The 9,390-nt window shown below is 45.1% G+C and overlaps 20 non-coding genes across 20 annotated transcripts; all 20 read right to left on the bottom strand.

Annotated features, from left to right (window-relative positions):
- Positions 1 to 254: 254 nt before the first annotated feature.
- Positions 255 to 373, bottom strand: LOC134115854 (5S ribosomal RNA). Its single transcript, XR_009948205.1, has one exon. It is a non-coding gene; the product is annotated as a 5S ribosomal RNA (ribosomal RNA).
- A 339-nt stretch (positions 374 to 712) lies between these two features.
- On the bottom strand, positions 713 to 831 carry LOC134115632 (5S ribosomal RNA). The gene has a single exon (XR_009947994.1). It is a non-coding gene; the product is annotated as a 5S ribosomal RNA (ribosomal RNA).
- Positions 832 to 1,175: 344 nt separating this feature from the next.
- Positions 1,176 to 1,294, bottom strand: LOC134115853 (5S ribosomal RNA). Its single transcript, XR_009948204.1, has one exon. It is a non-coding gene; the product is annotated as a 5S ribosomal RNA (ribosomal RNA).
- A 339-nt stretch (positions 1,295 to 1,633) lies between these two features.
- LOC134115331 (5S ribosomal RNA) lies at positions 1,634 to 1,752 on the bottom strand. The gene has a single exon (XR_009947693.1). It is a non-coding gene; the product is annotated as a 5S ribosomal RNA (ribosomal RNA).
- A 344-nt stretch (positions 1,753 to 2,096) lies between these two features.
- LOC134115852 (5S ribosomal RNA) lies at positions 2,097 to 2,215 on the bottom strand. The gene has a single exon (XR_009948203.1). It is a non-coding gene; the product is annotated as a 5S ribosomal RNA (ribosomal RNA).
- Positions 2,216 to 2,554: 339 nt separating this feature from the next.
- LOC134115329 (5S ribosomal RNA) lies at positions 2,555 to 2,673 on the bottom strand. Its single transcript, XR_009947691.1, has one exon. It is a non-coding gene; the product is annotated as a 5S ribosomal RNA (ribosomal RNA).
- Positions 2,674 to 3,017: 344 nt separating this feature from the next.
- On the bottom strand, positions 3,018 to 3,136 carry LOC134115328 (5S ribosomal RNA). The gene has a single exon (XR_009947690.1). It is a non-coding gene; the product is annotated as a 5S ribosomal RNA (ribosomal RNA).
- A 344-nt stretch (positions 3,137 to 3,480) lies between these two features.
- Positions 3,481 to 3,599, bottom strand: LOC134115851 (5S ribosomal RNA). Its single transcript, XR_009948202.1, has one exon. It is a non-coding gene; the product is annotated as a 5S ribosomal RNA (ribosomal RNA).
- Positions 3,600 to 3,938: 339 nt separating this feature from the next.
- LOC134115630 (5S ribosomal RNA) lies at positions 3,939 to 4,057 on the bottom strand. The gene has a single exon (XR_009947992.1). It is a non-coding gene; the product is annotated as a 5S ribosomal RNA (ribosomal RNA).
- Positions 4,058 to 4,401: 344 nt separating this feature from the next.
- On the bottom strand, positions 4,402 to 4,520 carry LOC134115850 (5S ribosomal RNA). The gene has a single exon (XR_009948201.1). It is a non-coding gene; the product is annotated as a 5S ribosomal RNA (ribosomal RNA).
- A 339-nt stretch (positions 4,521 to 4,859) lies between these two features.
- On the bottom strand, positions 4,860 to 4,978 carry LOC134115629 (5S ribosomal RNA). Its single transcript, XR_009947991.1, has one exon. It is a non-coding gene; the product is annotated as a 5S ribosomal RNA (ribosomal RNA).
- A 344-nt stretch (positions 4,979 to 5,322) lies between these two features.
- On the bottom strand, positions 5,323 to 5,441 carry LOC134115327 (5S ribosomal RNA). The gene has a single exon (XR_009947689.1). It is a non-coding gene; the product is annotated as a 5S ribosomal RNA (ribosomal RNA).
- A 344-nt stretch (positions 5,442 to 5,785) lies between these two features.
- On the bottom strand, positions 5,786 to 5,904 carry LOC134115848 (5S ribosomal RNA). The gene has a single exon (XR_009948199.1). It is a non-coding gene; the product is annotated as a 5S ribosomal RNA (ribosomal RNA).
- Positions 5,905 to 6,243: 339 nt separating this feature from the next.
- On the bottom strand, positions 6,244 to 6,362 carry LOC134115628 (5S ribosomal RNA). Its single transcript, XR_009947990.1, has one exon. It is a non-coding gene; the product is annotated as a 5S ribosomal RNA (ribosomal RNA).
- A 344-nt stretch (positions 6,363 to 6,706) lies between these two features.
- On the bottom strand, positions 6,707 to 6,825 carry LOC134115326 (5S ribosomal RNA). The gene has a single exon (XR_009947688.1). It is a non-coding gene; the product is annotated as a 5S ribosomal RNA (ribosomal RNA).
- Positions 6,826 to 7,169: 344 nt separating this feature from the next.
- Positions 7,170 to 7,288, bottom strand: LOC134115847 (5S ribosomal RNA). Its single transcript, XR_009948198.1, has one exon. It is a non-coding gene; the product is annotated as a 5S ribosomal RNA (ribosomal RNA).
- Positions 7,289 to 7,627: 339 nt separating this feature from the next.
- Positions 7,628 to 7,746, bottom strand: LOC134115627 (5S ribosomal RNA). The gene has a single exon (XR_009947989.1). It is a non-coding gene; the product is annotated as a 5S ribosomal RNA (ribosomal RNA).
- A 344-nt stretch (positions 7,747 to 8,090) lies between these two features.
- On the bottom strand, positions 8,091 to 8,209 carry LOC134115846 (5S ribosomal RNA). Its single transcript, XR_009948197.1, has one exon. It is a non-coding gene; the product is annotated as a 5S ribosomal RNA (ribosomal RNA).
- A 339-nt stretch (positions 8,210 to 8,548) lies between these two features.
- On the bottom strand, positions 8,549 to 8,667 carry LOC134115626 (5S ribosomal RNA). Its single transcript, XR_009947988.1, has one exon. It is a non-coding gene; the product is annotated as a 5S ribosomal RNA (ribosomal RNA).
- Positions 8,668 to 9,011: 344 nt separating this feature from the next.
- LOC134115845 (5S ribosomal RNA) lies at positions 9,012 to 9,130 on the bottom strand. Its single transcript, XR_009948196.1, has one exon. It is a non-coding gene; the product is annotated as a 5S ribosomal RNA (ribosomal RNA).
- Positions 9,131 to 9,390: the final 260 nt, after the last annotated feature.

Genomic DNA, 9,390 nt, shown 5'->3' with positions numbered 1-9,390 from the left:
AAGAGAGGTTCCTAAAGCCTGAAGGTAACTTTACTTTTCTTCACTGGCAATTCTAACATGTTGGGTTAGCACCTGTATTTCAACGGCTAAATTACAAACAACAGTATGCCAATCGTAAATGTTGACCAACACTAATTTAGCAATCATGAAACGGAATCATTTTGGATAATATTGTCTAATTTCCTTTCATATCCAACGTTAAAACAGGTGTACAATCTGCGGCGCTCGGCGGCTTTCGGAGAGAGAAGTGAAAAAGCTTACGGCACCTGGGATTCCCAGGCGGTCTTCCATCCAGGTACTAACCAGGCCCTGCTCTGCTTAGCTTCCGAGATCAGACGAGATCGGGCGGAACCAGAGAGGTATGGCCGTAAGCTGCTTTTTATCTTTTTCCTAATCCTTTATAATGCGTCAATGAATTATGACACGCCAGCCGTTGGCATCTTTGTGTGGGTTAAATAAGGGTATGCAAAGAAGGCTGTGACATCCCATGCCGAAAATTGGATGGACTAGAGAAGACCCGCCCAGGAGTCCCAGCCAATCGGTGAATGGCCATTGCAGTCCCCGCCACCTCAAATGGCCTGACGATGGTACGGACGTAAGCCACCTTTCATCTTCTTCCTATTGCATCTCTTCTACAATGTGAATTTTTTTTTACAATTGTGTAGGTGTACAATATACGGCGCTGGGCGGCTTTCAGAGAGAGAAGTGAAAAAGCTTACGGCACCTGGGATTCCCAGGCGGTCTTCCATCCAGGTACTAACCAGGCCCTGCTCTGCTTAGCTTCCGAGAACAGACGAGATCGGGCGGAACCAGAGAGGTATGGACGTAAGCTGCTTTTCATCTTTTTCCTAATCCTTTAAAACGTGTCAAAGATAATCAGAAGTTTCTTTTTCTAAAATTGAAGCAGTTCTTAGCATTGGCAAGAGAGGTTCCTAAAGCCTGAAGGTAACTTTACTTTTCTTCACTGGCAATTCTAACATGTTGGGTTAGCACCTGTATTTCAACGGCTAAATTACAAACAACAGTATGCCAATCGTAAATGTTGACCAACACTAATTTAGCAATCATGAAACGGAATCATTTTGGATAATATTGTCTAATTTCCTTTCATATCCAACGTTAAAACAGGTGTACAATCTGCGGCGCTCGGCGGCTTTCGGAGAGAGAAGTGAAAAAGCTTACGGCACCTGGGATTCCCAGGCGGTCTTCCATCCAGGTACTAACCAGGCCCTGCTCTGCTTAGCTTCCGAGATCAGACGAGATCGGGCGGAACCAGAGAGGTATGGCCGTAAGCTGCTTTTTATCTTTTTCCTAATCCTTTATAATGCGTCAATGAATTATGACACGCCAGCCGTTGGCATCTTTGTGTGGGTTAAATAAGGGTATGCAAAGAAGGCTGTGACATCCCATGCCGAAAATTGGATGGACTAGAGAAGACCCGCCCAGGAGTCCCAGCCAATCGGTGAATGGCCATTGCAGTCCCCGCCACCTCAAATGGCCTGACGATGGTACGGACGTAAGCCACCTTTCATCTTCTTCCTATTGCATCTCTTCTACAATGTGAAATTTTTTTTACAATTGTGTAGGTGTACAATCTACGGCGCTGGGCGGCTTTCAGAGAGAGAAGTGAAAAAGCTTACGGCACCTGGGATTCCCAGGCGGTCTTCCATCCAGGTACTAACCAGGCCCTGCTCTGCTTAGCTTCCGAGATCAGACGAGATCGGGCGGAACCAGAGAGGTATGGACGTAAGCTGCTTTTCATCTTTTTCCTAATCCTTTAAAACGTGTCAAAGATAATCAGAAGTTTCTTTTTCTAAAATTGAAGCAGTTGTTAGCATTTGCAAGAGAGGTTCCTAAAGCCTGAAGGTAACTTTACTTTTCTTCACTGGCAATTCTAACATGTTGGGTTAGCACCTGTATTTCAACGGCTAAATTACAAACAACAGTATGCCAATCGTAAATGTTGACCAACACTAATTTAGCAATCATGAAACGGAATCATTTTGGATAATATTGTCTAATTTCCTTTCATATCCAACGTTAAAACAGGTGTACAATCTGCGGCGCTCGGCGGCTTTCGGAGAGAGAAGTGAAAAAGCTTACGGCACCTGGGATTCCCAGGCGGTCTTCCATCCAGGTACTAACCAGGCCCTGCTCTGCTTAGCTTCCGAGATCAGACGAGATCGGGCGGAACCAGAGAGGTATGGCCGTAAGCTGCTTTTTATCTTTTTCCTAATCCTTTATAATGCGTCAATGAATTATGACACGCCAGCCGTTGGCATCTTTGTGTGGGTTAAATAAGGGTATGCAAAGAAGGCTGTGACATCCCATGCCGAAAATTGGATGGACTAGAGAAGACCCGCCCAGGAGTCCCAGCCAATCGGTGAATGGCCATTGCAGTCCCCGCCACCTCAAATGGCCTGACGATGGTATGGACGTAAGCCACCTTTCATCTTCTTCCTATTGCATCTCTTCTACAATGTGAAATTTTTTTTACAATTGTGTAGGTGTACAATCTACGGCGCTGGGCGGCTTTCAGAGAGAGAAGTGAAAAAGCTTACGGCACCTGGGATTCCCAGGCGGTCTTCCATCCAGGTACTAACCAGGCCCTGCTCTGCTTAGCTTCCGAGATCAGACGAGATCGGGCGGAACCAGAGAGGTATGGACGTAAGCTGCTTTTCATCTTTTTCCTAATCCTTTAAAACGTGTCAAAGATAATCAGAAGTTTCTTTTTCTAAAATTGAAGCAGTTGTTAGCATTGGCAAGAGAGGTTCCTAAAGCCTGAAGGTAACTTTACTTTTCTTCACTGGCAATTCTAACATGTTGGGTTAGCACCTGTATTTCAACGGCTAAATTACAAACAACAGTATGCCAATCGTAAATGTTGACCAACACTAATTTAGCAATCATGAAACGGAATCATTTTGGATAATATTGTCTAATTTCCTTTCATATCCAACGTTAAAACAGGTGTACAATCTGCGGCGCTCGGCGGCTTTCGGAGAGAGAAGTGAAAAAGCTTACGGCACCTGGGATTCCCAGGCGGTCTTCCATCCAGGTACTAACCAGGCCCTGCTCTGCTTAGCTTCCGAGATCAGACGAGATCGGGCGGAACCAGAGAGGTATGGACGTAAGCTGCTTTTCATCTTTTTCCTAATCCTTTAAAACGTGTCAAAGATAATCAGAAGTTTCTTTTTCTAAAATTGAAGCAGTTGTTAGCATTGGCAAGAGAGGTTCCTAAAGCCTGAAGGTAACTTTACTTTTCTTCACTGGCAATTCTAACATGTTGGGTTAGCACCTGTATTTCAACGGCTAAATTACAAACAACAGTATGCCAATCGTAAATGTTGACCAACACTAATTTAGCAATCATGAAACGGAATCATTTTGGATAATATTGTCTAATTTCCTTTCATATCCAACGTTAAAACAGGTGTACAATCTGCGGCGCTCGGCGGCTTTCGGAGAGAGAAGTGAAAAAGCTTACGGCACCTGGGATTCCCAGGCGGTCTTCCATCCAGGTACTAACCAGGCCCTGCTCTGCTTAGCTTCCGAGATCAGACGAGATCGGGCGGAACCAGAGAGGTATGGCCGTAAGCTGCTTTTTATCTTTTTCCTAATCCTTTATAATGCGTCAATGAATTATGACACGCCAGCCGTTGGCATCTTTGTGTGGGTTAAATAAGGGTATGCAAAGAAGGCTGTGACATCCCATGCCGAAAATTGGATGGACTAGAGAAGACCCGCCCAGGAGTCCCAGCCAATCGGTGAATGGCCATTGCAGTCCCCGCCACCTCAAATGGCCTGACGATGGTACGGACGTAAGCCACCTTTCATCTTCTTCCTATTGCATCTCTTCTACAATGTGAATTTTTTTTTACAATTGTGTAGGTGTACAATCTACGGCGCTGGGCGGCTTTCAGAGAGAGAAGTGAAAAAGCTTACGGCACCTGGGATTCCCAGGCGGTCTTCCATCCAGGTACTAACCAGGCCCTGCTCTGCTTAGCTTCCGAGAACAGACGAGATCGGGCGGAACCAGAGAGGTATGGACGTAAGCTGCTTTTCATCTTTTTCCTAATCCTTTAAAACGTGTCAAAGATAATCAGAAGTTTCTTTTTCTAAAATTGAAGCAGTTGTTAGCATTGGCAAGAGAGGTTCCTAAAGCCTGAAGGTAACTTTACTTTTCTTCACTGGCAATTCTAACATGTTGGGTTAGCACCTGTATTTCAACGGCTAAATTACAAACAACAGTATGCCAATCGTAAATGTTGACCAACACTAATTTAGCAATCATGAAACGGAATCATTTTGGATAATATTGTCTAATTTCCTTTCATATCCAACGTTAAAACAGGTGTACAATCTGCGGCGCTCGGCGGCTTTCGGAGAGAGAAGTGAAAAAGCTTACGGCACCTGGGATTCCCAGGCGGTCTTCCATCCAGGTACTAACCAGGCCCTGCTCTGCTTAGCTTCCGAGATCAGACGAGATCGGGCGGAACCAGAGAGGTATGGCCGTAAGCTGCTTTTTATCTTTTTCCTAATCCTTTATAATGCGTCAATGAATTATGACACGCCAGCCGTTGGCATCTTTGTGTGGGTTAAATAAGGGTATGCAAAGAAGGCTGTGACATCCCATGCCGAAAATTGGATGGACTAGAGAAGACCCGCCCAGGAGTCCCAGCCAATCGGTGAATGGCCATTGCAGTCCCCGCCACCTCAAATGGCCTGACGATGGTACGGACGTAAGCCACCTTTCATCTTCTTCCTATTGCATCTCTTCTACAATGTGAATTTTTTTTTACAATTGTGTAGGTGTACAATCTACGGCGCTGGGCGGCTTTCAGAGAGAGAAGTGAAAAAGCTTACGGCACCTGGGATTCCCAGGCGGTCTTCCATCCAGGTACTAACCAGGCCCTGCTCTGCTTAGCTTCCGAGAACAGACGAGATCGGGCGGAACCAGAGAGGTATGGACGTAAGCTGCTTTTCATCTTTTTCCTAATCCTTTAAAACGTGTCAAAGATAATCAGAAGTTTCTTTTTCTAAAATTGAAGCAGTTGTTAGCATTGGCAAGAGAGGTTCCTAAAGCCTGAAGGTAACTTTACTTTTCTTCACTGGCAATTCTAACATGTTGGGTTAGCACCTGTATTTCAACGGCTAAATTACAAACAACAGTATGCCAATCGTAAATGTTGACCAACACTAATTTAGCAATCATGAAACGGAATCATTTTGGATAATATTGTCTAATTTCCTTTCATATCCAACGTTAAAACAGGTGTACAATCTGCGGCGCTCGGCGGCTTTCGGAGAGAGAAGTGAAAAAGCTTACGGCACCTGGGATTCCCAGGCGGTCTTCCATCCAGGTACTAACCAGGCCCTGCTCTGCTTAGCTTCCGAGATCAGACGAGATCGGGCGGAACCAGAGAGGTATGGACGTAAGCTGCTTTTCATCTTTTTCCTAATCCTTTAAAACGTGTCAAAGATAATCAGAAGTTTCTTTTTCTAAAATTGAAGCAGTTGTTAGCATTGGCAAGAGAGGTTCCTAAAGCCTGAAGGTAACTTTACTTTTCTTCACTGGCAATTCTAACATGTTGGGTTAGCACCTGTATTTCAACGGCTAAATTACAAACAACAGTATGCCAATCGTAAATGTTGACCAACACTAATTTAGCAATCATGAAACGGAATCATTTTGGATAATATTGTCTAATTTCCTTTCATATCCAACGTTAAAACAGGTGTACAATCTGCGGCGCTCGGCGGCTTTCGGAGAGAGAAGTGAAAAAGCTTACGGCACCTGGGATTCCCAGGCGGTCTTCCATCCAGGTACTAACCAGGCCCTGCTCTGCTTAGCTTCCGAGATCAGACGAGATCGGGCGGAACCAGAGAGGTATGGCCGTAAGCTGCTTTTTATCTTTTTCCTAATCCTTTATAATGCGTCAATGAATTATGACACGCCAGCCGTTGGCATCTTTGTGTGGGTTAAATAAGGGTATGCAAAGAAGGCTGTGACATCCCATGCCGAAAATTGGATGGACTAGAGAAGACCCGCCCAGGAGTCCCAGCCAATCGGTGAATGGCCATTGCAGTCCCCGCCACCTCAAATGGCCTGACGATGGTACGGACGTAAGCCACCTTTCATCTTCTTCCTATTGCATCTCTTCTACAATGTGAATTTTTTTTTACAATTGTGTAGGTGTACAATCTACGGCGCTGGGCGGCTTTCAGAGAGAGAAGTGAAAAAGCTTACGGCACCTGGGATTCCCAGGCGGTCTTCCATCCAGGTACTAACCAGGCCCTGCTCTGCTTAGCTTCCGAGAACAGACGAGATCGGGCGGAACCAGAGAGGTATGGACGTAAGCTGCTTTTCATCTTTTTCCTAATCCTTTAAAACGTGTCAAAGATAATCAGAAGTTTCTTTTTCTAAAATTGAAGCAGTTGTTAGCATTGGCAAGAGAGGTTCCTAAAGCCTGAAGGTAACTTTACTTTTCTTCACTGGCAATTCTAACATGTTGGGTTAGCACCTGTATTTCAACGGCTAAATTACAAACAACAGTATGCCAATCGTAAATGTTGACCAACACTAATTTAGCAATCATGAAACGGAATCATTTTGGATAATATTGTCTAATTTCCTTTCATATCCAACGTTAAAACAGGTGTACAATCTGCGGCGCTCGGCGGCTTTCGGAGAGAGAAGTGAAAAAGCTTACGGCACCTGGGATTCCCAGGCGGTCTTCCATCCAGGTACTAACCAGGCCCTGCTCTGCTTAGCTTCCGAGATCAGACGAGATCGGGCGGAACCAGAGAGGTATGGACGTAAGCTGCTTTTCATCTTTTTCCTAATCCTTTAAAACGTGTCAAAGATAATCAGAAGTTTCTTTTTCTAAAATTGAAGCAGTTGTTAGCATTGGCAAGAGAGGTTCCTAAAGCCTGAAGGTAACTTTACTTTTCTTCACTGGCAATTCTAACATGTTGGGTTAGCACCTGTATTTCAACGGCTAAATTACAAACAACAGTATGCCAATCGTAAATGTTGACCAACACTAATTTAGCAATCATGAAACGGAATCATTTTGGATAATATTGTCTAATTTCCTTTCATATCCAACGTTAAAACAGGTGTACAATCTGCGGCGCTCGGCGGCTTTCGGAGAGAGAAGTGAAAAAGCTTACGGCACCTGGGATTCCCAGGCGGTCTTCCATCCAGGTACTAACCAGGCCCTGCTCTGCTTAGCTTCCGAGATCAGACGAGATCGGGCGGAACCAGAGAGGTATGGCCGTAAGCTGCTTTTTATCTTTTTCCTAATCCTTTATAATGCGTCAATGAATTATGACACGCCAGCCGTTGGCATCTTTGTGTGGGTTAAATAAGGGTATGCAAAGAAGGCTGTGACATCCCATGCCGAAAATTGGATGGACTAGAGAAGACCCGCCCAGGAGTCCCAGCCAATCGGTGAATGGCCATTGCAGTCCCCGCCACCTCAAATGGCCTGACGATGGTACGGACGTAAGCCACCTTTCATCTTCTTCCTATTGCATCTCTTCTACAATGTGAATTTTTTTTTACAATTGTGTAGGTGTACAATCTACGGCGCTGGGCGGCTTTCAGAGAGAGAAGTGAAAAAGCTTACGGCACCTGGGATTCCCAGGCGGTCTTCCATCCAGGTACTAACCAGGCCCTGCTCTGCTTAGCTTCCGAGAACAGACGAGATCGGGCGGAACCAGAGAGGTATGGACGTAAGCTGCTTTTCATCTTTTTCCTAATCCTTTAAAACGTGTCAAAGATAATCAGAAGTTTCTTTTTCTAAAATTGAAGCAGTTGTTAGCATTGGCAAGAGAGGTTCCTAAAGCCTGAAGGTAACTTTACTTTTCTTCACTGGCAATTCTAACATGTTGGGTTAGCACCTGTATTTCAACGGCTAAATTACAAACAACAGTATGCCAATCGTAAATGTTGACCAACACTAATTTAGCAATCATGAAACGGAATCATTTTGGATAATATTGTCTAATTTCCTTTCATATCCAACGTTAAAACAGGTGTACAATCTGCGGCGCTCGGCGGCTTTCGGAGAGAGAAGTGAAAAAGCTTACGGCACCTGGGATTCCCAGGCGGTCTTCCATCCAGGTACTAACCAGGCCCTGCTCTGCTTAGCTTCCGAGATCAGACGAGATCGGGCGGAACCAGAGAGGTATGGCCGTAAGCTGCTTTTTATCTTTTTCCTAATCCTTTATAATGCGTCAATGAATTATGACACGCCAGCCGTTGGCATCTTTGTGTGGGTTAAATAAGGGTATGCAAAGAAGGCTGTGACATCCCATGCCGAAAATTGGATGGACTAGAGAAGACCCGCCCAGGAGTCCCAGCCAATCGGTGAATGGCCATTGCAGTCCCCGCCACCTCAAATGGCCTGACGATGGTACGGACGTAAGCCACCTTTCATCTTCTTCCTATTGCATCTCTTCTACAATGTGAATTTTTTTTTACAATTGTGTAGGTGTACAATCTACGGCGCTGGGCGGCTTTCAGAGAGAGAAGTGAAAAAGCTTACGGCACCTGGGATTCCCAGGCGGTCTTCCATCCAGGTACTAACCAGGCCCTGCTCTGCTTAGCTTCCGAGAACAGACGAGATCGGGCGGAACCAGAGAGGTATGGACGTAAGCTGCTTTTCATCTTTTTCCTAATCCTTTAAAACGTGTCAAAGATAATCAGAAGTTTCTTTTTCTAAAATTGAAGCAGTTGTTAGCATTGGCAAGAGAGGTTCCTAAAGCCTGAAGGTAACTTTACTTTTCTTCACTGGCAATTCTAACATGTTGGGTTAGCACCTGTATTTCAACGGCTAAATTACAAACAACAGTATGCCAATCGTAAATGTTGACCAACACTAATTTAGCAATCATGAAACGGAATCATTTTGGATAATATTGTCTAATTTCCTTTCATATCCAACGTTAAAACAGGTGTACAATCTGCGGCGCTCGGCGGCTTTCGGAGAGAGAAGTGAAAAAGCTTACGGCACCTGGGATTCCCAGGCGGTCTTCCATCCAGGTACTAACCAGGCCCTGCTCTGCTTAGCTTCCGAGATCAGACGAGATCGGGCGGAACCAGAGAGGTATGGCCGTAAGCTGCTTTTTATCTTTTTCCTAATCCTTTATAATGCGTCAATGAATTATGACACGCCAGCCGTTGGCATCTTTGTGTGGGTTAAATAAGGGTATGCAAAGAAGGCTGTGACATCCCATGCCGAAAATTGGATGGACTAGAGAAGACCCGCCCAGGAGTCCCAGCCAATCGGTGAATGGCCATTGCAGTCCCCGCCACCTCAAATGGCCTGACGATGGTATGGACGTAAGCCACCTTTCATCTTCTTCCTATTGCATCTCTTC

Source organism: Pungitius pungitius, unplaced genomic scaffold (genome assembly GCF_949316345.1).
Source record: "Pungitius pungitius unplaced genomic scaffold, fPunPun2.1 scaffold_36, whole genome shotgun sequence".
NCBI classification, from domain to species: Eukaryota; Metazoa; Chordata; class Actinopteri; order Perciformes; family Gasterosteidae; genus Pungitius; species Pungitius pungitius.
The sequence above is the reverse complement of the archived record's forward strand: the minus strand, read 5'-3'. Positions and strand labels throughout refer to the sequence as shown.